The sequence below is a fragment of the Seriola aureovittata genome, chromosome 10, assembly GCF_021018895.1.
Source record: "Seriola aureovittata isolate HTS-2021-v1 ecotype China chromosome 10, ASM2101889v1, whole genome shotgun sequence".
Lineage (NCBI taxonomy): Eukaryota > Metazoa > Chordata > Actinopteri > Carangiformes > Carangidae > Seriola > Seriola aureovittata.
The window spans coordinates 21,412,667-21,439,859 of NC_079373.1; the positions used below are offsets into that span (position 1 = coordinate 21,412,667).

Below are 27,193 nucleotides of genomic sequence, written 5' to 3' on the forward strand. Positions count from 1 at the left end.
CACAAATTTAAGTACAATATTCACTATCTTTTCAGTACTAGTTTGCTTTGCACCAAATCCTGAGAAACTCAGAGGTGCTGGGCCGGCAGTGTACAGTGGGCTTATCAGAGCTCTGTCAGTGAAAACAGCTGTGTGCTGCGGCTGAAAATGAAATTAATGAACTGTGAGAGTGAAACAAAACAGCAAAGTTGGAGGCCAGGAAACCAGAACAATGAGCTGAAAGATGCTTTAAAGCTCAGTGGAGCTAAGGGGAACTAGAGTTGATGATAATTCTCTGTGGGTTTGTCACTATGAGCAAGATCACTCTTATGAAAAGTAGTCATTTAATAGTGTTCATATAAAAATACAGATTATGCACTCTTCTTACTTTAGGATCATAAATGAAAGACGTGCTAGGATTTACAAGTGATACACAAACATTAGAATGCATATCCATCTGCTTTTAAATGTTAAATCTTCACATAAATAAATGGATTTATAGATGACACCTTCATTATCAGTGCAATTTATCATGGCAAGTTCATGCAGCAGATGGACAGGAAAGTGTTCCATGATGGATATTATAACTTGAAAAGTAATATCATATCATAGCCTATCATCAAGTAAATCATCATCTCTCTGGTACTAGATAACATCTAACTTAGCAAGTTGCCACTAATCTCATGCTCTGAGAAGTGCATACTGTCATCTGTCAGCAAATGAGATGTCCATTATGCTAGGATGAGTATAGGGAAGATAATCACTCCCGTCCCAAAAGTTTTAGGTCCATCGAGACAAACATCCCCTTCTGTCAGGACACAAAGTCCTGGACTCATTCTAAATGCTCTTCATCAAGTAAATTACCATCTCCTCTGTTATTATCTGGTTGGGGACAACCTTTCGCTGAACAAAATGGAATCTTGTAGCAAATTGCCCAGCGTGAGGAAAGCATTATGCTGTCATCTGGCGGCTTCCTGAAATTACTGTTCTAAGAGGAAGGAAGAAAATGATCTCACTCAATTCAGGTCAATCAAGATAACCACCTCTGCTGACCCGCAGCAGTCAACTGATATTTCATTATTTTGAGGAAGTTTATTTGTTATTCGATGAATGACAGTATGAATGAAATGATTCAATTTCTATAGAGGAATTAATAATTGCATGTTAAGGGGTTACAGCATAACTTCAGTGCCTACCCACCTACTTACCATAGTACGCCATATCTGAGCACCTCCACAAAAATGTATATGTAGAAGCCTACACGTTGGCAGAGGCGCACTGTCAGGTCAGGCAAACCAGGCAAATGCTTTGGACCCCCAAGAGTAAAAGGGCCCCCCAGTGGCCCCTCATATTGACACATTTTGCTATGACAACTATAAACTCCCTTAAACCTCCCATAAAGAAACTAGAGAGTGCACTGCTGTTGCCCCCAACCCCCTGTATGTCGGTTAACATCTACCAATAGTGTGCATCTGAGGCGTTTAGGGGACATCTGTAAATCGTATTGTTGTCCAATAGTCTGCATGAGTGTGTGTGTGTGTGTGTGTGTGTGACCCCCCCAGGGCCTAGGATCGCCACTGCACATAGCGTTCTGTTTCTGTTCTGCTGCTGGCGATGCAAGAACTGTGATTGGTCTACTAAATACTTGCATGTTTCTTTTTTTGCCCTTTTATTTGATAGTACAGTGAGAGGTAGACAGAAGGGTTAGGGAGAGTGAGAGTGAGGGGATGACATGCAGCAAATGGCCCATTTGAACCCATAGCCGCTGCGGCTAGGACTCAGTCCATGTGATATGTGCTCTACCAGTTGAGCCACCGTGGTGCCCCTTCTTGCAAGTTTCTGATGCTGGCAGAGATTGTTGATAGTGAAAACAGTTTTCTGTGTTTGCATGGCAGTAGCCTGGTAGTCAAGACAAACCTTCACACTGTCGACTTTTATCACAAAGTAAATATACAGATATAAACACAGGTACTGCAGGGAATATAAATAAAGCGCTTTATGACGTGATAAAATACATGTATTTGTTGTTGCGACATGGTTATCAGCAAGTGAAGTCTGTTGCAGAACTACAAATCAAAATTTACACTGTGGATATCTACAAGCAGGACTGTCATTAATCTCTTGCATCAGGTATATTGCAAATCCAGCTTAATGCTGCTTTTAATGTTTGTTTACGATTTCTTTCTTACATTTGCAGCCCTTGAATAATCCTCACACTCATGCATGATGGTTTTGATAACTGAGGCATACATATGTATCTTCTATACTGTACCATATTCAATTCGTGCTGTTGTCAGTGTCATTGTGAAAATTCAGTGGCCAACATAAATGTTAAGCAGAGAGTTTCAGCCTGAAAACAAATCTGCTTAAAGTGCGTCTGCCTTACGCCACCCTATTGGGTCAAGTTGTTGTTATACCTTACCAGCAACTGTCTATACTATATACCTTAATATATACTCTTAACAGTCAACACTTTGACTTTAATTATATTAAATTGTGTATAAACAAATGTCAGCCTTAACAGACTAAAATGTGAATAAACTAATGTTGACACCAGCGAACATGGAACTTTATTTTAATTATGACAGTACTAAAGGGGTGCAGCACGGAACTTATATGGGTGTCATGGTGTGCCCCATGACTCTTTGGGCTCTTATTTCCTGTTTTATTTTGAAATTCCTTCCTTGTGTGACTGTAAGTTGTTTTACTTCCTGTTTTTGTTTATTTCCCGCTTCTGTGATTGTCGGCCCCGCCCTGATGTGTTTCACCTGTTCCCAATTACTCCTGCCACCTGTGTTTGTAAGTGTCTGTGTTCCCCTCACTCTCTGTTTGTTCATCCGTTCAGTTTATGTGAGTTTCCTTATGCTTTCTGTTCCCAGTGCTTCCATGTTTTAACCTGCGCTCCTGTTAATCGCGTTCTTGACTTTTACCCGTTGTTTTGGACTCTGGATAACCTGCTGCCCCGGCTGGATTTATTTACCTGTTTTGACGGCCTCACAATCCAGCGACACTGACCTGCATCTACTAATCTTAGGGTCCTCCATCCTGTTTCCCTGCAAACATCACTGTGGGCCTGTGTAAATGAAAAGTCTCAGTGGTGAGTTCACACTGTTACAGTGCATGCACTGCTTAAAGAAACTTGAATTTTGTGGAACAGTACTCAAGTGAATTTGTAACATCATTTGTGCTTTTATTGATATGATTGGCATTTAATTTGATAATGTATATAATCCAAGTATGCAGGAGAAGGTGAAAGCGTTTGTCAGTCTCATTTTTAGAGTGATGATATGGGTATTTCTTCCAGGCAGTGTGTATCTATAAACTTGAATCTTATCAAACTTGCGAAGATACCAGTAGAAAAGATTAGTTTGTTCATTTTGGGCCGGCAGTAGAAATAGACCACAATGTTTGAAACGCCATCACCCAAACACCATTTAGATGTGCCAGAACAATACTACACACAAAAACTAATTTCCTGATCATTAATTGATCACTAATGGCCTACAGAACAGGGAATTGTTGCTTGTCTTAAAATCCGTCCAACTGTTGGTATTGCACATGGAAAGGCTGTCATCTTTTCTGTGCCTTTGTTCTGTCTTGTGTCAGAACTTATACTACTTATAATTATTTATTTGTGCATTTATGGTTAAAATTGTTGATAGCAATGAAACAAATTATGAGTACATACAAACAGTATGTTTTTATTTACATATAAAGATATAAAGGCAAGGGGATACTGCATGACACATGGGTGTCAGGCTACAGCTGAAAAATCCTTACTCAGACTTTGAGAGCGAGCAAGAGGGAAAGACTGGGACATGAGCATAATCCATCCAGTTGTGTATGTATGCAAATCATTACCATAATAATTGGAAACACATCAGCAACTGAATGCCGAATTTTGACATTCAATCACTACTGAATATCCTTTTATCTCATCTCAATACTTCATTCATGGTTCTTATTATGTTCCTCGTAACTTAGAAGTTAACAACCTGCCTCTTCTGCTCGTTGCTGGAAACCCCAGCGTTAACAGAGATGATAGTGGTTATCCAGCATCACCAGTCTTAGTTTTAGTGAAACAAGTAACCCACAGAGACCTCAGGATTACAGCTAGTGATAAGGAGGCTGGCTGCTTGGCAATTTCTGCCCTGGACTAACTCTGAAATAATGACCTTCAACACACTGCACGACTGTCAACAATATTGTTATGCAGGTGTTTGTTGAGTAATACAATGCTTTGGCGCTCACCTCAATCCTTTCTCTTTAGTCAAACTCCACTGCACTTTGTACAATAAATGCTACCTCCACCCGAGTGGGTGTACTAGTCAAACACAGAATAGTATGATGTTGAACCTGTATTGAATTTGTGAGGAGGGGGGACATGTCTCCCGCTCCCCTGTATGACATTTACACGCATGCGTTGTATAACGAATAACAAAGGAAGATAGTCTGTCCCTGAGCTGAAGGATCTCGTGTTATGACTATTCCCTCTCTAAACTGATGTCTCGTCCATATCTTTATAACCTTGGTAGCCTCGGTTACCAGTGTCTTCACAGCTATCCTTGAGACTGTCAACAAACTATTCCTTTTAGGGCTTGATTAGGAGTCTAATAAGCTTAATTAAAGACCTCAAGAAGGAAAAATCCCTTCACACCCATCAAAATAAAACAAAAGTGTGTTGTGGAGTGACAATTTTCATGCAGTGACAACAAGCCTGCAGGTGTTTGTTGTCACCATTCATCTCCCTGTATACTCTTAATAGAGGAACAGCCCTGTATTTTCAGTCCAGTTGGAGAGATTGTAAAAGGCTCAGGAGGCTGAGCTGTTCATACACTCACAGGTCTCATTACCCAAGTGTGTCTATGTGTGTGTGGGCAGCTGATGGGGCCAGCTGGTAGGACATCAGCCTGTTGTTGGAGGATGGTCCAATGCCAATTGGGCATCTTCTGTATTACTGCTTCGTTAGACACACTTGAACACATGACCACTGATGTCATCCCTCAGTCCAGTTATATACAGGGCCATTCTGGTAAATTGCAAGGGGCAGATTAGCATGTTTTATTCACTTGTTGAAGAGGCATTAGGGCGAACAACATTGCAATCATATTAACCACGGGCATTACACACGTTTTGCTAATGTATGCTGCTTGGAAAAATGTCTCATTTCAGCGTGTTACTATCATTGTCGGACAGTTCTGCCATCCCCTGTGGTGCATTTAGTTGGTTTTTCTCATCTTTGTTTTAGCCAGACAAGGTTGATAGACTTATCCTCCCCTCTTTTTCTCTCCTCTCTCTCTTTCTTTCTTTATCTCTTTCTCCCTCTGTCGTTCTCTCTCAGGCAAAGTACGCAAGCGAAGTCAAGTTGTTCTGAACAGCGGTGTCTCTTGATGAAAACCCAGGGGAAGTGTGCTTGGAATTGCTTTCATTTTGTTAAAGACGGGGCCATTCTTTTTTTGTGTTCAGCACGACCTGGCACAGCTGTTTGCAGAATTCAATACCAACTCCCTTTATAAATGGATTTTCCTCCTCTGTTTTTCCTCAACCTGTTCTTCCCCCACAACTTTGTAGGGACTGTGTGCTCAGTTGTAATTTGTTTGCTCTGGCTTATCAGAGGAAATGGGATGGAAATGCTAAAACAGGTAGATGTTAATACCATTAATGTTATTTCAGTCAGGAGAACCGTAGAGTGACTCGACTACAACTATTACTTCTAGGCTAGTGCTCATACTAGTACTAATAGAAATACATTATCTAATAATTGTCAAGTAGACAGTATTATTAAATGATAATGATAGATTGAACAGATATTTTTGGATCATGTATGTCCAAACCTGACACGGAACAATCACCTTTGTCAGCTTTGTCACCAGCAAGCAGGTTGTTAGTAACTGCGCTGTGGATACCTCCTAAAGCCTGAATGAAATATTCATCAAAGGAAAGAACCCTGGCTAAACGTGGCAGCACCGAACACTACTCTGTAATTGAGAACACAGTAGCTCCAGGTTAGTCCAACCTGACAGGAGAGAGAAGGCTTATACCTCATACCAGCAGTCAGTGAGCTGTTTATGTGAATAAAATGTTTCTGCAAACTTTAACCATTCCTGATATCATTACGCAAATTTTATTGAATTGTACCCCGAGGAAAACCCAGTCTCTAACACAGGTTTAAGTCGGTATGAACTGACACAGTTTCACACCTGGGAGCTGCGTAGTACAACCACAGCGTCTATTAGCCATTAAGCAGCACGGGGGGAGCAGTTGAGCAGCATCTAAAACCCCCTCCCACCACACCTTTCCACTGTCAGAATTGGTCAAGCTGAGTCTGTACAATTTCTTTAACTTTACTAAGCAACCTGACGTTCACGCCGACCTCATGCAGTGATTGCAGAGATGAACAAGAAGGCAGGATTTGAACTTCTCTTTTAAAGTGATAGTTTGATTTTATGTGGGGTTGTGTGAGGTACTTATCTATGGTCAGTGTATTACCTGCATTAGATTTGGATCAGCACACTCCTAGTTTAGAGAAGCAGCAGGAGCACCAGCACAGAAGCTGAGTGATGAGCTGCTGTGGATGGGGAAAATTTTTTTTTTTTTTTTTATAGCCACAGAAAAAAAGCTAATATCAGTCTTAGTGTATGCTTTATTTTGAATATTTTCACTGCTTTATCTTGCTGTCAAAAAGCCCAAAAAACACAAGCACATGCACCGCAAACAATTGACCCCATGTCAATCTATCACTATTTTTCTCCATTTGTCACACAACTACTTGCTTTTGAGGCAAGACTGTCAAAGTGTGCTGCTAGGCTGGATCCAGTCAACGGACACTAATTGGAATAACATATGTGAAACAACTATGGCATCTCTAGTGTTTCTTCACTGTCTGACTCTGTCATCTGTAATCTACAGTCTGAAAATGCTGAGGCACCCAGGAAGAGCATCACATTGCAAAGGAATATAATTTTTTGTAGAAGAGGTGTTCAGAACAGCATGCTATCTGAACATCAGAGATATTTATTAGCCACAAAGCATGGCCCCAGTCTGAAGGCAGCCTGTTGTATCTGCAATCCTGTATACTCCTGCTGCAGCTTCTAAATTTGCTGTTCTGTCAGTGTTGGTTTCCTCTCAGCTTTCAGAAATTAAAAACTGGTCTCACCTTACCCTTCTTTAGATTGACAGGCAGTCTGATTTGGTTTGATCTTCTCTCTTTCTCAGACCATCATCTTGTCAACCTCCTCAGTAATCACAAACTGCAGTTTGGTGGATGCTCATTAGGTCACTCTTGTAGCCATCTCTGGACTGACTGGAGCTGCACACCTATCATCTTCCCTGTTCCAATCAGTATGACTTCAAAGGCTGTTACAAGCGCTGGGGAGATTTAATATCCCATTGCTATTCCCACTTTCATCTGTTTTTACCCAGTTATGAAACCTTGTAAAGCTGCAGGTTGCTGAAGTACCACGTGATCAGTGTCTTTATGCAGTCTGGGACATGAAAAACATGCAGAAAACAAGAAAAGTTTGGCTGCTGAACTGTTAGCTACAGTGCTAAGTATGAATGGAGTGCTCAGGGTAAATAGGGCCGGTGCACACGCGACTTGACACTTCAGTGACTGTCTGTATTGAAAGAGCTGGAGCTTAAGTGAATGCAGCTGTACATGAGTTAGGATTGATTGCATTCAGCTGTGTATGTCCGCTGAATTAGCAGCACAAAAGGTTTGTTTTTGGGGGCGTGAGCTTGTTCACACTCCCTTGCTGCCCGAACCTCTCAACAACTGGCAGAGATAATGTAGTTAATGTGCTTTTCAAATAGTAGCAAGGACACAGCACACGTGCAAATTGAGCTAATAAAATGATAATATAAGATTATAAGAAGTAGCACTTATGTTACAACTGCAGCCTGCACATGCAGCCTGCACATGCCCTGTTAGCCTGGTGAACAAAATATCTGACAGAACAGTAGAGAGAAAATAGAAGCCACAAGAGCTATAGTGACTGACTAACACTAACACACATAATAACTGTTAGCTTGCCTGCAGTAGTTCAGTGACTAGCCCTGCAAGTAGTCACAACATTGGTGAAATTCCAGCCCCATCTATTTTGCACAGACCAGGGAATGTCACTTTGTACATATATTGTACATACTGTATTCTCTCTCACGCAGTGAATAAGAATGTAAACATGGTTATATTATGAATCCACAATGCAGCAAAACGTATACACGTGTGGCATTAGGGGAATGATAAGTCATGGTTTAACGCCGACACTGAACTAAAAATTCATCCCCACGGCATATCCATCTAAAGAGTAAACACCTTCAGGGAGAGGTGTAATTCTGCCTTCACATCTACAGCTTCAGTGCAGTTCTGTCACGTTCCCCTTGGCAACACATCAAACAGACACAGAGAAAGATGTTAATCACATCACTCCTTGTATTTGAGCATGGAAGAAATCATAGGTGATATCTTTAATTTCCATTATAAAACACTTGCATTCCCTGAGAACAGCAGGTGATTAATAAACAATTTAATTATGGTGATGCAGTGCATGCAGACAGCCATTGTAATTTCAGATTGACAAAGACATATGGCTTTACTTATCATTAAAAAACAGCCCCAAAGAAAGTCTCGTTCTACTGCATTAATGCTACAATTTGTTGTCTAGCCATTAAAAACACCATATGTTCCATGATGCATTCAAATACTGTTATGAATATGAATCTAAAAGACGCCTTGATAAACACGGTGGCATTCAGTATTTGTAATTGGAAACAAAAACGGCTGGGACCAATACTATTCCTGGGCGAAGTCAAATGTGTTGTTTAGGTGTCCTCCAGTAGTATGTCAGATGTTTACTGCACCCAGAAGCCCTCTGTCTTTTGGATAGGTTTACTGCAGGAGACCAGCTCAGCAGCCCAAGGACAACAAGAGGTTATTAAGTAAATCTACTCTCAGCAATTGTTGCCTTCCGCTCAGCTCCCCCTCAGTCTCTGCCCCTTGTGTGATATGGATTATTTTCAAGTAACAGGCAGTGAAAATGGCCATCTCATTATTTTTAATGGCTGTTTGAGATGGGCTCCATTGCAGTGGTGTGCTGTCAATTAGATGCCTGGGCAGAGAGCGGGATGAAAAGGAAAAATGGATGAGGTGCATGGGGAAGAGAGTTCTCCGTTGTGGTAGAGGTGTGCTCTAACTATTGTTGCAGCCATGATAATGTCTTAATGTGTGTTTACTTTGATCAGAGTCATGCCGGCAGAGAGATAGAGGAGGGGACAAGGAACAACAGAAGAGTGAGAGATAGAAAGAGATGTTTTTTTAATTTATTATTTTTTTTATGCACAGCATAACTGTGTTTGCATCTGGCTGTAAGCCAGGCACCACATCATATGCTAATTGTGATCAGTTTTCAATCTACATCAGTCAGTTTGCTAGCAAGCTACATCTTTAAGTGCCCATCCTACAAATACTGTGATTTGGTCCTGTATCTTCTATAACCCTGGAGCTGGCAGCAGCCTGAACAAAATGGCATTTTTTTCACAGCGTTTTCCATCTAGATGAGTTTTAATTAAGTCTCCTCACTGTGCTCCCCCATGGCTGCTCTAATCAGACCACGAGAGCGTTGCCTCTTTCTCGCTTGTTTTGTAAGGGATCCCACAGCATCTGTTGGGCCCCCCTGTCTCACTGTAACACCCCCTCTGTCAGTCTGCCTGTGCACTGGGAGAGACACAAAAACACAGACAGGGTGAGAATTTCAATACACCAAAAGACAATCAGCGGGTGGTTGTCGTATCATTGATTAAGATTGGTGAGGTTATTACACTGCATGGTTATGCACAGATGCTCCCTGATGAAGGCCAGGCTGAAACATGCTGGACTACTAATTTATAAAAGTAGACATGCGGAAAAAGCCTTTGAAAAATAAGAAGCATGCTTTAATCTCACTTTTTAATAAAAGTTTTTTGTTTGGCATTTATTATATCTTGTGGGATGTTTTAGGACAGCATCTGTAATTGGTATATAGCATGTCTGTCAAGCTTTGAATTTTGCGACACTGAGACAATTTACATGTCTGCAGTAAGAGCAATAGTTATTTAAAGAGCTGGGGTGGTGGTTTCTTTATTATTGTTTTGTTTTTGTTTTTGTTTTTTTTCCAGACTTTTCTTAAATATGAGGGATGGAGAAATCAACCCAATGTGTCAAAAATGAGACTGGAGGTCTAGCAAAAGTAAATAACGGGGGTTGGAGCTTAGTGAATGTTCAACTGAAGAAAGGGGGAAAAAGCTTAGAAAAACATTACATAAAGTTCCATAAAAGCCTATTTTCAACTCCCTAGTTGTTCTGTACATTCGTCTAACAGAATAGGAGTGAACTGAGAAATAACGTACATCATCATTACATGTAAGAAACTGCCTATCTCAAATAATTTGGTATGTTCCAAGAAATGTATACAGTAAAAGGGAACCTGAAAGTGCACTCATCTGCTATGGTTAGGTGTAAAGTGATACATTAATTTGATTCATGGAAAGTTGTAGTCGGTGTCATACACTTTTAAAAGAAAATTGCTGTCAAATTATGTATTCAGTATAACTTTCTGCACACTGAGTCACACATCTTTTCTGTACCTGTTTCTGTGGTGAAATTGGTAATTTGTCATAAATTGGAAACACATCCGAATGTGTAATGAGCCGGCGAAACAGATACAATTATTGTGAGGGCGCCCTCATTTACTGATGAACTGAATTTAGAGAAGTGTTAGACATGGCACCCCATGCTGACATGTCATAACTTAAATTTGGAAGTATGATGTGCTTTTGCATGTTTAATTTCCTAACACTCACACAATGACGGCAGCAGAAGTCGGAGCTGAGGAAGAGGGGTGGGTTCATTATAGGTCAGCCAAACTTAGGCACTTAACTTTGCAAGAAATAAGTCTAATCATAAATAACTAAATCAGGGCTCTTACACTAACTGATAAGAGAATTTCTCTTTATCAGTTAGCCTTCAACGTGCTAATCATCCATGCTAACCACATATGTTATTTCCCAGGTGTGCAACCATGACTCTGTATTTTTGGATTCATGTATATTTGTCTATGATTCTCCAAGGGCTTAGGATCTATGTAATAATCATCCAGCGTGATTTCAACAGGACAAAACAATGTGGTACTTCACTGGTCCAATTACACGGCTGTTTTGTTTAGAATATTCATTGTGATAGACTAAAAGTTACAGTTGAAGTGTTCAATTTCTAGATGAAAAGGCATTGTCTTCTCATAATTGTATTCTTTGCTTCTATTCACAAAGATTAGACAAAAGAATCAAATTGGAGACGGTTGGTAGGTTTGATGCTTTATCATCATTCATTCCTCCATGTAACAAATTTGCTGCTTGATATCCACATTGTTCTCCATTTATTTATGAGTCGGATATAAATTAGGTAAAATCCTTGATTTTTCTCACCGCCCACCTCTCTGTTTCTGTGTGGAACAATGAGCAAAGTGTAATTTGAATTTGTCACATTCAGTGTCACTGTTTCTCATGAGGTGAGGGTGAACACTCAGGGTTAACGGCACAAGTTACACTGACATACAAGTATCAATGTGTGGGTGTCTCTGGGGAAAAAAAACATTGTTCTTTTTTAAAATGCAAGACTACAGCTTGTTTTTGTTCAGTGTTATAGTCTAAGCTGTATTTCCCTCTCATTATTGTCTAAAAGCAAGGAGCTGTTGTTTATGTGTGTCTTCTCCAAGTGTAGTGTATATCATTAGCAGCAGAACAAGACGATGAGATGAAATGACGAGCCACGACTTTAAATCGCATCAGTTTAAGAGAAATTCCACAGAAATCTCAAGAGTGTAAAGTGTTTTAGATTTCACCTGTTGTACTGAGCAGCGTATAAGCCAAAACACCCACACATGCTCCACACAAACACAAAGGTCTATAATAACTGTGGCATACTAAGGCATGTTTTCCCTATAATAATTGTACTAGGTTACACAGTTCATAGCAGTTAGGAATAGAATAGCTTGGAGTAATGTGGATGTGCAGGTGAATCAGGGTTCTATCCACAAAAACACTACACGACTTCATTTTATGCATCTTAAGAACCTAAAATCCATCCTGTGAACTGTCTTTTATGAGGTGCTTCCCAATAGTATCATAATTTAAGATGCTCTTTGAAATGATCATACCCACTTGTAGCAGACTAAGAGCATCTTAATAATCTGCAGGAGGAACCAAAAACTACACGTTCCTTTGAAGTTTTTACATCAACATTTGACCAGCGAGGCTCTCTGCTAACTGATGTTTGATATAAAATGAGTGGTGTTGAAATTACAAAATAAAAAAAATAAATTAATAAAAAAAATAAACATGCACACTTAAACTTACTTCCACGTAGTAACGTAAGTTACAAAGAGAATCAACCTGAAAGCTTCATCCTGTTTTCATGTTAAATGAGTACAGATCATTTCTTTGAGTGCTTTATGCTGTATGTATTTCCAATACATTACATAAGTTAAATACATTGCAATATTTTAAAATGTATTCAGCAGTATAATCTGATGTTAGAAGATTTGAATGGTTCTTTGGCAGAAGTGTTTTTATTTTTATATATATATATATATATATATATATATATATATACATGTACAAATAAAATAAAAAAGACCATATAGTAACAGGGACTGTTCTTAACTACAAAGATCAATTAGGGAGAAAAACTGGGTAATCATAAATGAGGTTTACAAAAACCACCCACAGTGCATGCATGCCTACAGTGACATGCAGACTCATGCATACAACACTGACATAACACACAATCAATAGCTTCAACCTCTAGCCATTTGAAAATATACACTTTAATTACACAATCCAATCACCAGCGCCACTACAGAGAGGTGTGATCAATAAAAGCACTGAGACTGGTGATCATGTGATCAGGTATCCTTTCTACCGCTGCATAAAGATAAGTGACCTGTAAACGGTGTTAGATCAATCTGTGAATCAGGAAGTAGTGTACGTAGCTTTAGTTTGTTTTAGGTGGATATATACAAGTTGTTTTACCATCGAGTGTTAATGAATTTTCCAAAGTCAAGTACTCGCAATCATCTCATTGTAATGGGTCAGGAGGCTCACGGCTCAAATGCTGCAAGGTTACCTGTTGATCTTCTGTCTGTCACTGCTAAGAAAGCAAGTTTTTGTTGTTTTCTGCTCTCTGCTGAGTTCTTGCTAAATGTGACCCAACAGTAGCTTGCCACAGTGTTTTCATATTCTTCTGCAATCCAAGAGCTTTATGAACGCTTACATTTTATATTTACATTTACTCCTTTGCCGAATACTTTTATCCAAAGTGACTTACAAGTGAGTCAGGGACACTTCGGCATGTGGACAGGAGGGGCATGTGCTAATGGACATCCCGCACACAGCTTGAATCACAGCCACCCGTATTTTGCGTATGAAGACAGAGCAATATTTGGTCATTTTTCAATGTTAAATGTTGCCCATAAAAGCAATACAACTAACTGAAGCTGTGATGGAACAGACAGCCATTTTACAAGTCCAGACAGTGGATGTCTGTGTATTCTGGTGGCATACATCCCAAAACAAAACACTCAGACACATACAAAGAGACAGACACACAAATCCCTTCACAATGTAATTCATAGTTTGTGCTACAAGATATACCCTATCAATTGTATGGTATATAAAAATCTATACATCCAAGTATCTTTAATGCTTGGCACAACATGCAGGAATCCTACCCAGTGAAATAAAATTTAGACAAGAGAACAGACAGTAACTAAGATATGAATCGGAAGAGATTCAATTTATTCGTTTGCACAGCGGAATAAAAACTGAGGAGAGAGCACAGTAATTGGTTAACAGAGGTCACTGTCAAAATCAGATTGGTTAAAGGGGGCAGAGGAAATACTCACAGCTGATTTGGTTAGAGGCAGAAAAAAGAGGGAAAACATGAAGTTGTTTTGCTGATTGAACTTTCATTATGGCCATGTGCAGTTTGGATCTTTTCACTCACAACCAAAACAATTAGTGAATCACATGGTTGTGCTTGTCATCAGTGAAAATAACCATACTGCTCATAAGACCTCTGTCTTGTGCCACAGATTGGTGAGAAATTTGGGAGAGAGAATTGTGTATTTTTCAGGCAAGCAGACACAAAAGAGAAAAATACTTGTTTTTCTTGATCTCTATTATCAACATGATGATGATTGCCTGCTTCCCATTAAAATTCAAAACAAGAGAAAAATGTCTCAGGGATAAGTCATTTGGAAAAAAATTGTAATTTTTACAGCATACAGGACATATCTTTTCAGGGGTACATACCAGTAATTTTTGAGAAATTATTGGTTGTTTTGATGGCATTCATATTTGCCAGTTGCTGTTAAAATGGGAGGTAGACAGACTGAGATAGCTAGGAAACTAAAAGAGAGCAGAAGGGAGGGAGGAGTAGGAGAGCAGCAGGGGATGAATAAGGATGATGAAGGACCAGGGCCTGGGCAAAGTTTATCCCCAGGGCTTGTACCGTGGCTCTGTTCCTCCAGTTTGAAGGACCCTTTAGGAGGTTAGGGTCAGGCAGCAGCCCAAATCGATGGGCCGAGAAGGGACTGTGAGGCTCCATGCTAATACCTGCTACATGATAATACCGCCTGCTCAATCCCTGCTGGGTAATGTCATCCATCACCCTGCTACTGCCACCAGCAAAGAGAGAGGAGGAGGAAGAGAGAGAGACACAGTATTGTCCAGATAGATGGAAGTAGATTGCTTTAGTGTCTTTGCTGTATATCCCAGAGCTGATTTTAATAAAAGTGGTAATAGGCAAGCAGAAAGTCCCTGTGCTCTGTCTCTAGCCCTTCAGACAGAGAGATAAATGGCAGGTCTTGCAGGTCTAGTGGGATAGAAAGATGTTAATCCATATATTACATGTTACTTGCCTCAGCTGCAGCGTCACAGCATTTATACATCATAGTAGCTATTGATTGGCCCCTGTCCTGACAAGGGCTGCTGAATGAGATATTTCATCCTCACAGGGGAAGCCCACTGTATTAATTTTCTGACCAGAGGCCCTCTGCCAGTGTTGTTTGCCTCAAGTTTAATTTAGTTTCAGGAAAGCTTAGATTTTTTTTTTTTTCTGCTGGGCAATGTCTGGGATTATGCTCCATCTCCAGAGGAGACTAAATTCTTTGTTAGAGGCTCATGGTGGAAACACTTCACTCTGCCCTCATACATCTTAGAGCCATTAAGCTTTTTCCAACTCTGTTAAAACCCTCTGAATGTTTTTACAACTACAGAAGCAGAAACACATTTTTAACTTTTTCAAACACCTTCTGCTCTTATTGATTTTCAGTTTTATTTGTGGCTTATTTAGAGGCTTAGTACTGATTTATTTATTTTTTTTATTTTTATTTTTTTTAAATGAAGACAAAGGAGCTCAGTCACACTGTACTTTTAATAATTTTGCATATAAATGTCTCATGGATTTTACAACTCTGGAAAGTTATCATGCCAATAACCATTTTATCCTCCGTCTTGGTAAACAGAGTTGTCATTTTTGTTACAAAGCCACAAATGTGTGTTTTAACTTATTTCACAGACACAGTGTGTCATCGGATTATTTTACATTGCGTTGAGGCAGAAGGTGAACCAGTTTTTATTTTTTTTATTTTTTTTATTTTTTTGTTGCCTGAATTCTCTGTTGACATCCCTGCTGTATCTCATTGGAATGAATAAAGGGGCTGCATTTCTTTAATGCAGTGCTCGTTTCAATGTGAACATGGCCTTTCACATTAAATCAGCATTAGTGATTACCAGTTTCCCACTTGTAAACAGCATTCACCTCAACATCCGAGTCATAATTTGTGAAAGTTGACTTTTTCAAAAAGCTCAAATATATTCAGCTTGGTGCTAAAAGGTATGGATGTGCATTGTTAAATGTAAATAAACAATGACATTTAATAGATGTAGTGCTTTATTGTACAAGCATGTTAATTTTAACTGACATGCCCAACTTTGCAGTAAAATAGCTGTCACATTATCGCGTTTGAAATCACACATGACTTGTGAATTGTGTTTTTTAGCAAACAATGTGCTTGCGAGGTAAGAAATGCAGCTCTCCTGTAATGAGTGAGAAGCAGTAGAAAACTGACAGCTGTGAGGGTGACAAGGTGGAGTTGTATATACTTTTGATTGTTATAGTGAAAATAATGATAGTTATTAGCAGAGAGAAAATACAAAGTTAATGACATGCAGTAGTATGATATAAATGCATGGGGAGGGAGAGAGCCTAAAGAAGTGCTCAGTGCATCATGGGAGTACCTCCAGCCATATAGGACTAACTAATGGATGGTCCAGAGCTCACCTGAGCTGGCCCTAACTATAAGCTTTATCAAAGCAGAAAGGTTTGAGCCTGATCTTAAATGTAGAGAGGATTTCTGAACCCAAACTGGGAGCTGGTTCCACGGGAGAGGAACCCGACAGCTGAAGGTTCTGCTTCCCATTCTACACTTAGAAACTCAAGGGAACACAAGTAGGCTTGCATTTAGAGAGCGCAGTGTTCTGTTGGGTTAGTAGAGCTATGAGCTCTTAAGATATGATGGTGCCTGACCATTAATGGCTTTGTAGGTGAGGATGAGGATTTTAAATTCTACTCTGGATTTTATAGGAAGCCTAAAACAAGAGAGATATGATCTATTTTCATAGTACCTGTGAGTACTTGCAGCATTTGAAGTCAGCTGTCTAGTCTAGAGGTAAAAAATACATGGACTAGTTTTTCAGCATCAAATAATGTATTTTTGAGGTGTTTAGAAAAAGTACCATAATTTCAGTTTTGTCTGAATTTAGAAAATAAAAAAAAGTGCTCATCCAGCCTTTGTTTTTAAGACATGCCTGAAGTTTGGCCACCAGATTAGTATCATCTGACTTAGTAGATAAATACAGCTGGGTGTCATCTGCGTAGCAATGGAAATGTATGTGGTAATTCCGTGTTAACTTCCTGGTAATATTGGCTAAAGGAAGCATATAGGCTATAGGGTGTCCCCTGTGGAACTCCTAACTTTTGTGTACTTCTGTGATTAGCTAAAACATCTGGATCAAGAGTATGCTTTTTAAGCAGAGGTTTAATTACTGCAACCATAACCTGTTGATAAAGATAAATTGATCAGGTCTAATATAGAAGTGTTGACTAAAAAAATTATAGATATTTTTTTTCTCCAAGTTAAAATTTTATTTAAGACGCTCATGAAGTCATTACTATTGAAGGTTATAGGAAGAGATGGCTCAATAGAGCTGTGGCTGTCTGTCAGCCTGGCTACAGTGCAGAACAGAAACCTGCAGTTGTTCTTGTTTTCTTCTATTAACAATAAATAATGCTTTAGAGCACGTGTATGAGAGTTGTACAACAGAGCTAGATTACTCTGATTCACTAGCTTCTTTCTCAGAGGGGCAACAGTGTCGAGTATTGTACCCGGTGAGGCTGCAGCACAATCAACAAAATCATCAACTTGTGTGGGTGTAAAGTTGAGGTAGCTGTCCTCCATCGTATTGACACAATAGTCGATTAAATAACAATGGAATTCTACTGTAATGGTATTTTCACCCTGAATGTTGTGTAATCAATTAATGTGAACTCAAATGTTAATAAAGTGGTCAGACAAAAGATGGATTTGGGGAAATATTATTAATTATTCAAAATTCCTGTCATATTTCAGAACAAAATCGAGGATTTGATTAAAACAGTGAGTGGGTTCATTTACATGTTGAGCGAAGCCAGTTGAGTCTAATAGTGAATTAAATGCAGAACTGAGGCTGTGGCTGTCAACATCTACGTGAATGTTGAAAACACCCACTGTAATGACTTTATCTGAACTAAGAACTAACTGAGATAAAAAGTCTGAGAACTCGGATAAGAACTCGGAGCAGCTTGGGTGTGAAAGACTAAGAGTAAGTCTTTCAAATGAGTTATGAATAAGTTCAGGTTTTGGTTTGATTGATGAGCTGGTGTGAAAAATTGCTGCGACCCCTCCTCCTTGGCCTATGCTTCGAGGAATGTGAAAATTAATCAGAGTAGGGGTTGTTGATTGATTCAGACTAACATATTGCTGCTTCCGGCTGCAACCAGGTTTCAGTAAGATGGAGTAAATCAATGTGGTGATCTGTATCGGATCACTGACAAATAGGGATTTTTATTACTCTTTTGGTTTTGTTATAGTAGTTGTATTAATTTTTATTAGGTTTTTATGAATAATCCTGTTCATTTTTGATTTAATAAATTTAGGTGCTTGGGTGAAGGACAGTTTCTATGGCGTTTATGGCACGTGGCCGCTCTAAGAAATGTAGAGAAGACACTGCCTCCTGATCTCAGCTCTGGGTTGTCATGGTTTTGGCTTTCTAATAAACTTGGCCAGATTTCTAGATATGAGAGCTGCTGTGCCGTCTCTTAATAAGACCAGGTCTACCCTAGAAAGTCAATTATCTACAAAGCCCACATCGTTTGCGAGACACCACCTGGACAGCAGGCCATGACAAAACAAAACTCATCATCATCCATTTATGACTCTCCCTCTTACTCCTACCTCTGCATTTGTATGCGCTCACCTCGTGCTCATTACACTCGTGCGTCTGCCCTCAAGACGCCTTCATAGTGTTTTCTCACTTATTCTGAGAATTACATGACTCGGACACCTGCTTGCACAGTTGCTCTTCATTAACTCATTACCCATTGTGGTAGATGTTACAATACTACGCTCTTAGCAAGGTGTTACTCTCAGGATTTTCTGTGTTTAACTAGGCTGCTTGCACTGAGAGGTCTTATAGCACAATTTATTCTACTGTCCACACTTGACAGCAGGATAAGTGCTGTTAAAATACATGCAGCTGTTCCCAGGACACACACAAAGCTGAGAGGTGGAGTTGAGTTTGTGTAATGGATTTATTTAGATTTAATGCATTAGTTATTCAAGGCATCTATTTTGGTAAGTTAGCCTACAACCTTTGGGTCAATCTCTTTCCTTTGTTCCACTCCAGATAAGAGCGTGGCGTGGGTGTCAGCATATTTACAGTTACCATCTCCCCATAGAGCAGAGCTTTAACTGTTGCCTCTCTTATCAGTAGTGTCCCCCTTCGCCAAATACACTGAACATTTAAACCAATCGAATCGCTCTCTCCGTCTCCCTCATCTCTTTCCCTCCTTCTCCCTCTCTTTCCTCTTTTTCTCTCTGCAGAAACACACAAACGAGGGAGAGAAAAGGTCATTTGAGGTGAGACCTTCAATCCTCGATGTTTGTTTCTAAATTTTTCCCCCCTCTTATTCTACTCACTATGCTCTATGTAACATTGTGTTAAAAGGTGTCATTGTTAGAAGATGAATGTAGTGTGGGCTATCTGTGGAGGCCAGCAGGAAGAGAGAGGGTGATGGGCTATAAAGGCAAACATTCATTCTCATTTGCTCTCAGCTGAATTACTTAGCCAGTTGACTCTGTGTATCTGCCAACTGCACTGAGCTGCCCTTCAGCTATCTTTAAGGCCACTGAAGACTTTCTATCTTATTTCTTTTCTTTCTCATGCTTCCTTCTCCGCTCAGACATGCTCATAAATGGGTAATCATATAGTGTTTCTGAGCATTTCTACATTTGTTTACCCAGTTTGCAACATTTGTTTTCAAAGCCACACTTCTCCCATCTTCCTCTGTGGATCTGATTTCATTATTGTTCTTCGTCTAGTGACACATGATTATGGAAACGCTGAGTACAGGTGGTAATTGAAAAGAAACAGGAATGGACAGCTGTTGTAAGGGATCTGGATGTAACTGATGCTATGATGGTCACGACATACTCAGTTGGGCCAACATGAACAACAACAGAAACAAAGCAACAGGTCCTTCAACCTAAACAACCATACAGGTTGTTTGTTCCTCCCTTTGGATATGTCCTATAGGTCCAACAATGTGCCACAACATAGTGGTCGGAAATCATATGACATTGCAGTGTTGTTAAATAGATTGTTTTGGTTTAACACTAAATTTGTGTGGTTATCATTGTAATGTAGGAGTTTGTACTGTTGGTAATGGGCTGAAGAGGCCAAAAGCCAGAGATAATCCAATGCTAATTCAATTGTAGCTTTCCCAGCGAGAGGAAAAAAAAATGTTGGCACTAGAAGGAGAAGGGAGTACAAGAGAATGAGAGTGATCCACATTTTTCTGTGTTGTTAGACAGCGATCTGTCTTCCACTGGCAAAATCAATACACATCTGTGATAGAACAGTTAATCATGAGACACAAACATTTGTATGGGAGGTACACACACACACACACACTCACACTCACACATCCACACACGCCCATGTGATCAGAACAGGGCATAAAATTACACACACAATTATGCAGACTTGAAACATTGTCTGAGCTGACAACACCAGGGCTTATCTGTCACCATAGCTGGCAGGTATGAATGAGAGGATGTTTAATTCACATTCAGTGTAAAGCATTCAGCTGCCAGAAACTTGTAAGAGTTTACACCTTTAACAGCTTTTTAGTATTCAGGGGGAAAAAAGTGCTTTAATTTCAAAATGTGCTCATAACCACTAGATACACATTCAGCACCTGTGTGACTAATGTATGTTTGATCCCCTGTCACAGCCAGTGTGTCTTGATTAGTTGTTTCTGTTAATGAAAGGGTAAAAGTATCTGTCCATCATATCACCTGTTATACAATGTCCGTGTTACTTTAATGTAATCATGGTAGGTTGACAACCTCTTGTATCATTGTTCCTCTGTGCTCTTACGCTCTCGTCTACAAAGTCAAATGGATACTCTTCACCTTAACAAAGTTGGTTTAGTATTTATTTTACCCATAAAATCTGTGTCCAAATTTTGCTTTGTGTCCACTGATGTAGTTATTTACTTTGATAATTATGATTCGATGTAAAGGCCTTAAGGTCCACCCACGTCTTTGTATCTGATTAGTCCAACTCTGAGGAGTGTGTGGGTGTGTACACACTGTGCTCTCCTATTATTTTTGTTGCACCTGTTACACAATTGGTTCATGTAGTCTAGTTCCAGTGCTGCTCTGCCAGGTTCAGCCTTAGTGGAGGTCTAATTAGCAAAAGCAACTAAAAACACCTGTGCAGGTTTGCAGAGTCTTGAATAAAGCAGGTATGGTAACAAGAATACAACCTATAGGAATATACCAACAGCTTCTTGGTTAGGTTAAAGAAATCATCATGCTGTGGGTTAAAATATGTACTTAAGATAAGACCTTCATTGTCATGGTTACAATAATAAATGTGGCTAATGTTGTGGAATGGTCATGGATAAAAGACACTGTTGACTATTGGTCTCCTGTTTGAAAGCCCTGTGTTTTGTCAACCCATCCATCATCACCTCCTCCCAATGCAGACTTTGTTCTATATTTCTTCTACATACAGTATTATGTCAGCTGACTTTCTTCTTTGCTCCCTAATCACTGCTTCCATTAGTGGCCACGTAACAATAAAAACACTTTTTATTTTCTGTCCACCACTTAAATTAAAGTCGAATATTAACTTTTAGCCCTAATTTTGGTGTCCACCAATTGTTTAGAAAAACAGAAAACAAACCTGATAAAAGAACTTCATAGGGACTGTTTTACATCTATAATGCCTTCATTTGCCATTTATAAGCAATCCCTTTCTTTCAAGCTTTAATTTGCAAGCTCATAGGCCTGCAGTATCAGCAGCTGACTTGAAATCTCGCCAGATATTTTGTTGTATTTGGGCAGACATGTAGATCCTCTGTCTGTAGATACTTTGTCAGTGGTGTTGTGACCTTGAAAATCTGAAGGAAAAGCTGGGCACATTTTATTTTTGTCTTTAGAGCCTCTAAGAATTCTCCAGCTTTGACTAGACTGTAGTGTACAAGTTGCCCGACTGTTAAAAATCTGTCATAAGAACATCAACACAACAACTTTTTAATAACCACAGGAATTTCTTGAAGGCCCACACAGAATGCCTGTAAGGATACAGAAATGTTATAAACCAGAGAGAAAAGTGACCCACTGGAAATGGCCTCTTGATTAAGGCTTAGCACACACAAGCATGATTTGTCTCTGGGTGTGGAGCAGCCTTTACTCGTCATATTCAGTATGTGAGCGCTAGCAGTACTGATGCAGTAACTTAAGTCCAAACAAATGTTTCCTGTTACATCTGTCAACATCTACCAAACAAAACACTGAAGTGTAGTGTAAGAGGACAGTAATGAATTATGTTGCTTACAACCTTTAAAATAAGAGCATTGCCTTTGGGATGCCATGTCCTTGGTTTTAGCAATTTGCACAGGAAAACATCCTGACCTAAAACCGGCCTCAATCATGTGATAGGTGCATTTTCTTACTATTTTCTTTGCACTTAGTGGGAAGTTCTTTCATGCAGAGTCTATTTATTAAAAAGAAAAATGAACTCTAAAGTTCCCATGATCTGTGATGCTATCCTCCAGTGTGTGCTGTTTCCCTCTGTAGCTTTAATTCTTCTCTTGCCTGTCATCTTCATACATCGTGTTCTAACACCTGCTGTATCTTATCTGTATTTGATCTCTGTGGGCTGATACATGAGACCCATGCAGCAGGCTGACCATCTCTGATTCATAACTGTGATGCAGACCCCATGTTTCTATTGTGCATAGATGAAACCATAAAAAAAACAAATAACTGGATGAATGAAGTTGTTGTCTGCAGTCATTACATGGGCATATTTAAGCTACAGTGTAGAACCAAGGTACATATATCTAGACTGCAGCTCATAATTCATTGCAAATAGCAAATTTTCAACCCAATTTCAATAATAATCCATTCGAAAAGTAGTGGAACATCAGAGCTGATACAGAAAAATGTAGCCTACACTTAAGGAAGATAGGCAGAGCAAATCTGTCCTAGATAATATACTGTAGTACTGAGAATTAGGCTATAAAAATTTGATTTCCAGTCAATTAAAATATCTTCTCAAAAGCTGAATCTGTTTTACTGCAGCGTCAGTGAGGTGAGGAGGAGCAGGAATCAGCCACCTGTCATCCTGACAGAAAACTAATGCACCAGAACAGTTGGGGATGACAAAAGCTTGTGGTTACAATTATTCACATTTTAGACAGGTCCAGCTCATTATCAGCATATGTAGATATAAGGACATTGAGACAAGGCGGCCCTGGGCACAGACATCTAAAAGGCCCCCAACTCAGTGCAGGACACCCAGACTAAAAGAGACACAAAATAACTATTCACAAGTCATTTTGTTTTCTCTTTTCTGTTTTTATATCTTTTGTAGTGGTTTTGTGTCTCTTTATAGTCTTTGTAGTTGTTTCTGTGTAGTTGCTTTGAGTCTCTTTAAAATAATTTGACTATTGACTTTCCAACAGAGGTTCCTCGAGCCCCTCTGCCGTAATTTTATTATGTTTATCTAATTAATTATTGCTACAATTTATATGTGATCATAGTGGAGAAGAAGATTATGCTGGGTGAGAAGTTACAGAAGTTTTTGCTGATGTCCCTACACTATTTTTGTGCAGTGAAAACCTGACAGCATTGGAACCCACTGTAGGAAAGCAAATTGGATGCGTGAGGCTCTTAGCAGCTGCCTTTAAGAAATGCCAACAATTGGCTGCCAGTTATATTTTCAACTTCAACTTCAATCACAAACATTACTAAGAAAAACTTTCAGACTCTTGCTTGTACTTGACACAGACTGAAGGGAAGTGTGTTTTGGGTCAATAATGTAAACGGAGTTGTTGAAAACTCAGTGTGACGAATGTTTAATTACTTCCTGTAGATGGCAGTTAAAAAATGGGAAAGCAACACTGTCTCAATGTGACCTTGATGAAAACTGTGTTGGTGCTGGCATGTGCTGTGCTGTTTTTTAACTTTTATTCCGCAGTCCGTTAAAAAGAAGAAAAGCTTAATCTTAAGCTTTTTGCAATTTGCTTTCACCACATTGCCAAGGAATCAAAGGAATTATCTCTTTTTGTCCTCTTGTTTTTGTGTTTTTTTTCTTATTTATCTCCCATTTTCCTTCAGGGAAGACAGCAAAGTGCTTGCAATGAAGGCTTCTCAGACAGAACCAAGCAAAACATGACAATAACTCTGTATAATACGATAAGTAGCTTAGCTACCCACTTTGCTGACACAACCTCTAAACTGGTCTGCCAAATCCTTAGCTTCAACTTCAGGGCTTCTTGTGTCAAATCAAATTCAGGCATTAACAGGCAGCGGTTTGATATCAAAGCCCCGAGGTGATGCAAGATTGGGTTTGAAAAATAGTTGCAATTAGTGTGTGCAAAGTGTATTTTCCAATTGGTAGTCAGTGTTTGTCTTGTAATTCACTTCAGTGCCTAACTCAATACGCAGAGGCCGCCTTCAGTATTGGCCTAACTTGACTAAACCCACACTTCAGTGCATTGAACTGACAAAAGCATCACGACTAATCAACACAAGGGTCTATGCTGGTGTGGTTGTGATCCTCCAGGGTTAGGGTAGACTGTGAAATGTGAACCATTATTATCATTATTATTATTATTATTATTATTATTATTATTATTATTATTATTATTATTATTATTAATAATAATAATAATAATAATAATAATAATAATAATAATAATAATAATAATAAATTATTAGTAATAATAATAATAACAGCAAAGCAGTGATTTATAAACAATTGAATAATCAGTATAGAGCACAAGCTACACACCACAGCCTGGAATGTGAGTGCTTGCATGTAGTGCTGTGTGTTGCTCTGTGTTGAAAGTAGAGCTAGTATGGAACTTTTTTGGTGGACTATTTTCACTATTTACGGTTTAACATAAGATCTAAATTTACATTCAGAAATGCCCATACACAAATGTAATATATGTTCATGTATTGAATTTCATACATGAAATGTATGTACATATAAGGTAAGACATGTATATACAGTATAACTTACGTAAAAATGATGTGGAACCTGTTAGAAATTGGAACAATATCATATATTTAGATGTCTAGCTAATAGAAATATATTATACACGTTACATGAATATATATCCATCCCAAAGCCTATCAGTTTGTTTTCATATTACACGTGCAACTATAAAAGATGGACATCTATATATTTAATGAGAAATTAAGAAAATCATATAAAAAAAAAACATAGAATTTTAATAAGTATACTGTTTTAATAAAGTTTCATTTTACTGTGGGTATTTCATATATTTATAAATGTATATCTACATATATCCAGAGGATGATGTGGTGATAATATATTCTCTTATAGGTGACACAGAAGGTAGTATAGTAAGGCATAAAAATGTCATAATATAATAGCGTAAGGCATAAAACATCCATCCATCCATCTTCTACCGCTTATCCTCTAGTAGGGTCGCGGGGGGGCTGGAGCCTATCCCAGCATCTTTTCGGGCAAGAGGCGGGTTACACTCTGGACAGGTCGCCAGTCCATCGCAGGGCAAACACATAGAGACAGACAACCATTCACACTCACAGCCACACCTATGGTCAATTTAGAGTATCCAATTAGCCTAGTCCCCATTTTGCATTTTTTGGACTGTGGGAGGAAGCTGGAGTACCCGGAGAGAACCCACACTTGCACGGGGAGAACATGCAAACTCCACACAGAAAGAGTGGGCACTCGAACCCGGAACCTCCTTGCTGTGAGGTGACAGCGCTAACCACTGCACCACCGTGCAGCCTGTCATAAAACATGGAAAGGCAATATAGTAAGTCATAAAAAAGTAATTGTATAGTAAGACGAAAGTTATACTATAGTAAGGCATAAAATGTCATGGTATAGTAGGCATGAAAAAGTCAGTATAGTAAGAAATAGTCATAGTGTAGTAAGGGATAAAAACTTCATAATATACAAAAGCATAAAAATGTATTGGTATAGTAAAACTTAGTCATAGTCTATAGTGAGGAATAAAAACATAGTGAGGCATAAAAATAAAGGTTAGTGAAAGTTCAGTCAGGGCGACTATCTACTCGCACATGCCTACTAAGTCATGAGCACTGTTTCCTGCTATCTATAAGCTCCACCTGCTCATTCACATCTTCACCCAATCACATTACACAGTGGCCTTCAGGCGATCACCTGTAAGCTGTCGAACTTTAAATTGTTCTCTCTCTCTGCTGTCATTCAGCTGTCATTTCAGCGCCGTGAAGAATCTGCAACCCACCTCCACCCCTTTTCCACCTCAACAGTGGGTGCCAGACCATCTTGAACGAAACCATCCAATCAGAAGTTTCCCTCATGAAGACATTCACCACCACCAGTGTCTAGACTCCAGGGGAAGATTCCTGTTATTGGAAGGACCTTAAACCTGTGGATCGTTTCCATGGTGATCCACTTCCTGCTGGCATAAAGTCTTACTATAGGAAGGCATAAAAACGTCATAGTAAAGTAAGACATAAAAAGTTATAGATTGAAAATGCGTAAAAGTCATACTAAAGTAAGTCATAGCCTTGTATGGCATAAAAACTCATAGTATGTCATAGTATAGCAAGGAATAAAAAGTCACAGTATAGTAAGACAGAAAAATGTCAATTTAAAATTGTTCTCTGTTTTTATTGAACTATCATTTCAGCACCATGGAGAATCTGCGACCCACCTCCACCCCTTTTCCACATCAACTATGGACGGCAAACCATCCAATCAGAAGTTTCCCTCATAAAAACATTCCCATCCTCGAGCTCGATTCCTCATCATCACCACCACCACCAGTGTCTAGACTCAGGGGAAGATTCATGATAATGGAAGGACCTTAAACCTATGGATTGTTTCCATGGTGATCCATTTCCTGCTGGGGTCTAAGCACCAAAGTCTATTTCTTCTGTTCACAATAAATTTTGTTTTAGTACTTGCACTCTCTTGTTCCTCTTATTAGTCTCTCCTGAAAAGTTATAATATATTAAGAGATAAAAACATGAAAAAATGTCATAGTATAGTAACACATAAAAACGTCAAAAGTCATAGTATAGTAATGCAAAAAAATGTCAAACGTCACAGTATAGTAAGGCAATAAAAAAAGGTCAATGTAGTAAGGCATACTATAGTAAGGGGTCAAAAAACGTCATAGTATAATAAGGCCATTCTTTAGTGAGGTATAAAAATATCAATGTATAGAGAGCCATGAAAACTTCATACGTTTAAGGGGGTAAAAATGTGAAAAAAACGTCATAATATAGTAAGG

General features: G+C 39.1%; 1 long non-coding RNA gene across 3 annotated transcripts; it reads left to right on the forward strand.

The window, feature by feature from the left end:
- Positions 1 to 2,687: 2,687 nt before the first annotated feature.
- Positions 2,688 to 26,866, forward strand: LOC130176480 (uncharacterized). 3 transcript variants are annotated; one of them, XR_008828873.1, is made up of 4 exons: positions 2,688 to 2,778; positions 2,859 to 3,076; positions 26,144 to 26,341; positions 26,588 to 26,866. It is a non-coding gene; the product is annotated as an uncharacterized LOC130176480 (long non-coding RNA). The 3 variants fall into 3 exon arrangements; XR_008828872.1 differs by lacking the exon at positions 2,688 to 2,778 and having other exon boundaries at positions 2,785 to 3,076; positions 26,144 to 26,403; XR_008828871.1 differs by lacking the exon at positions 2,688 to 2,778 and having other exon boundaries at positions 2,785 to 3,076.
- The last annotated feature ends 327 nt before the right edge of the window (positions 26,867 to 27,193 follow it).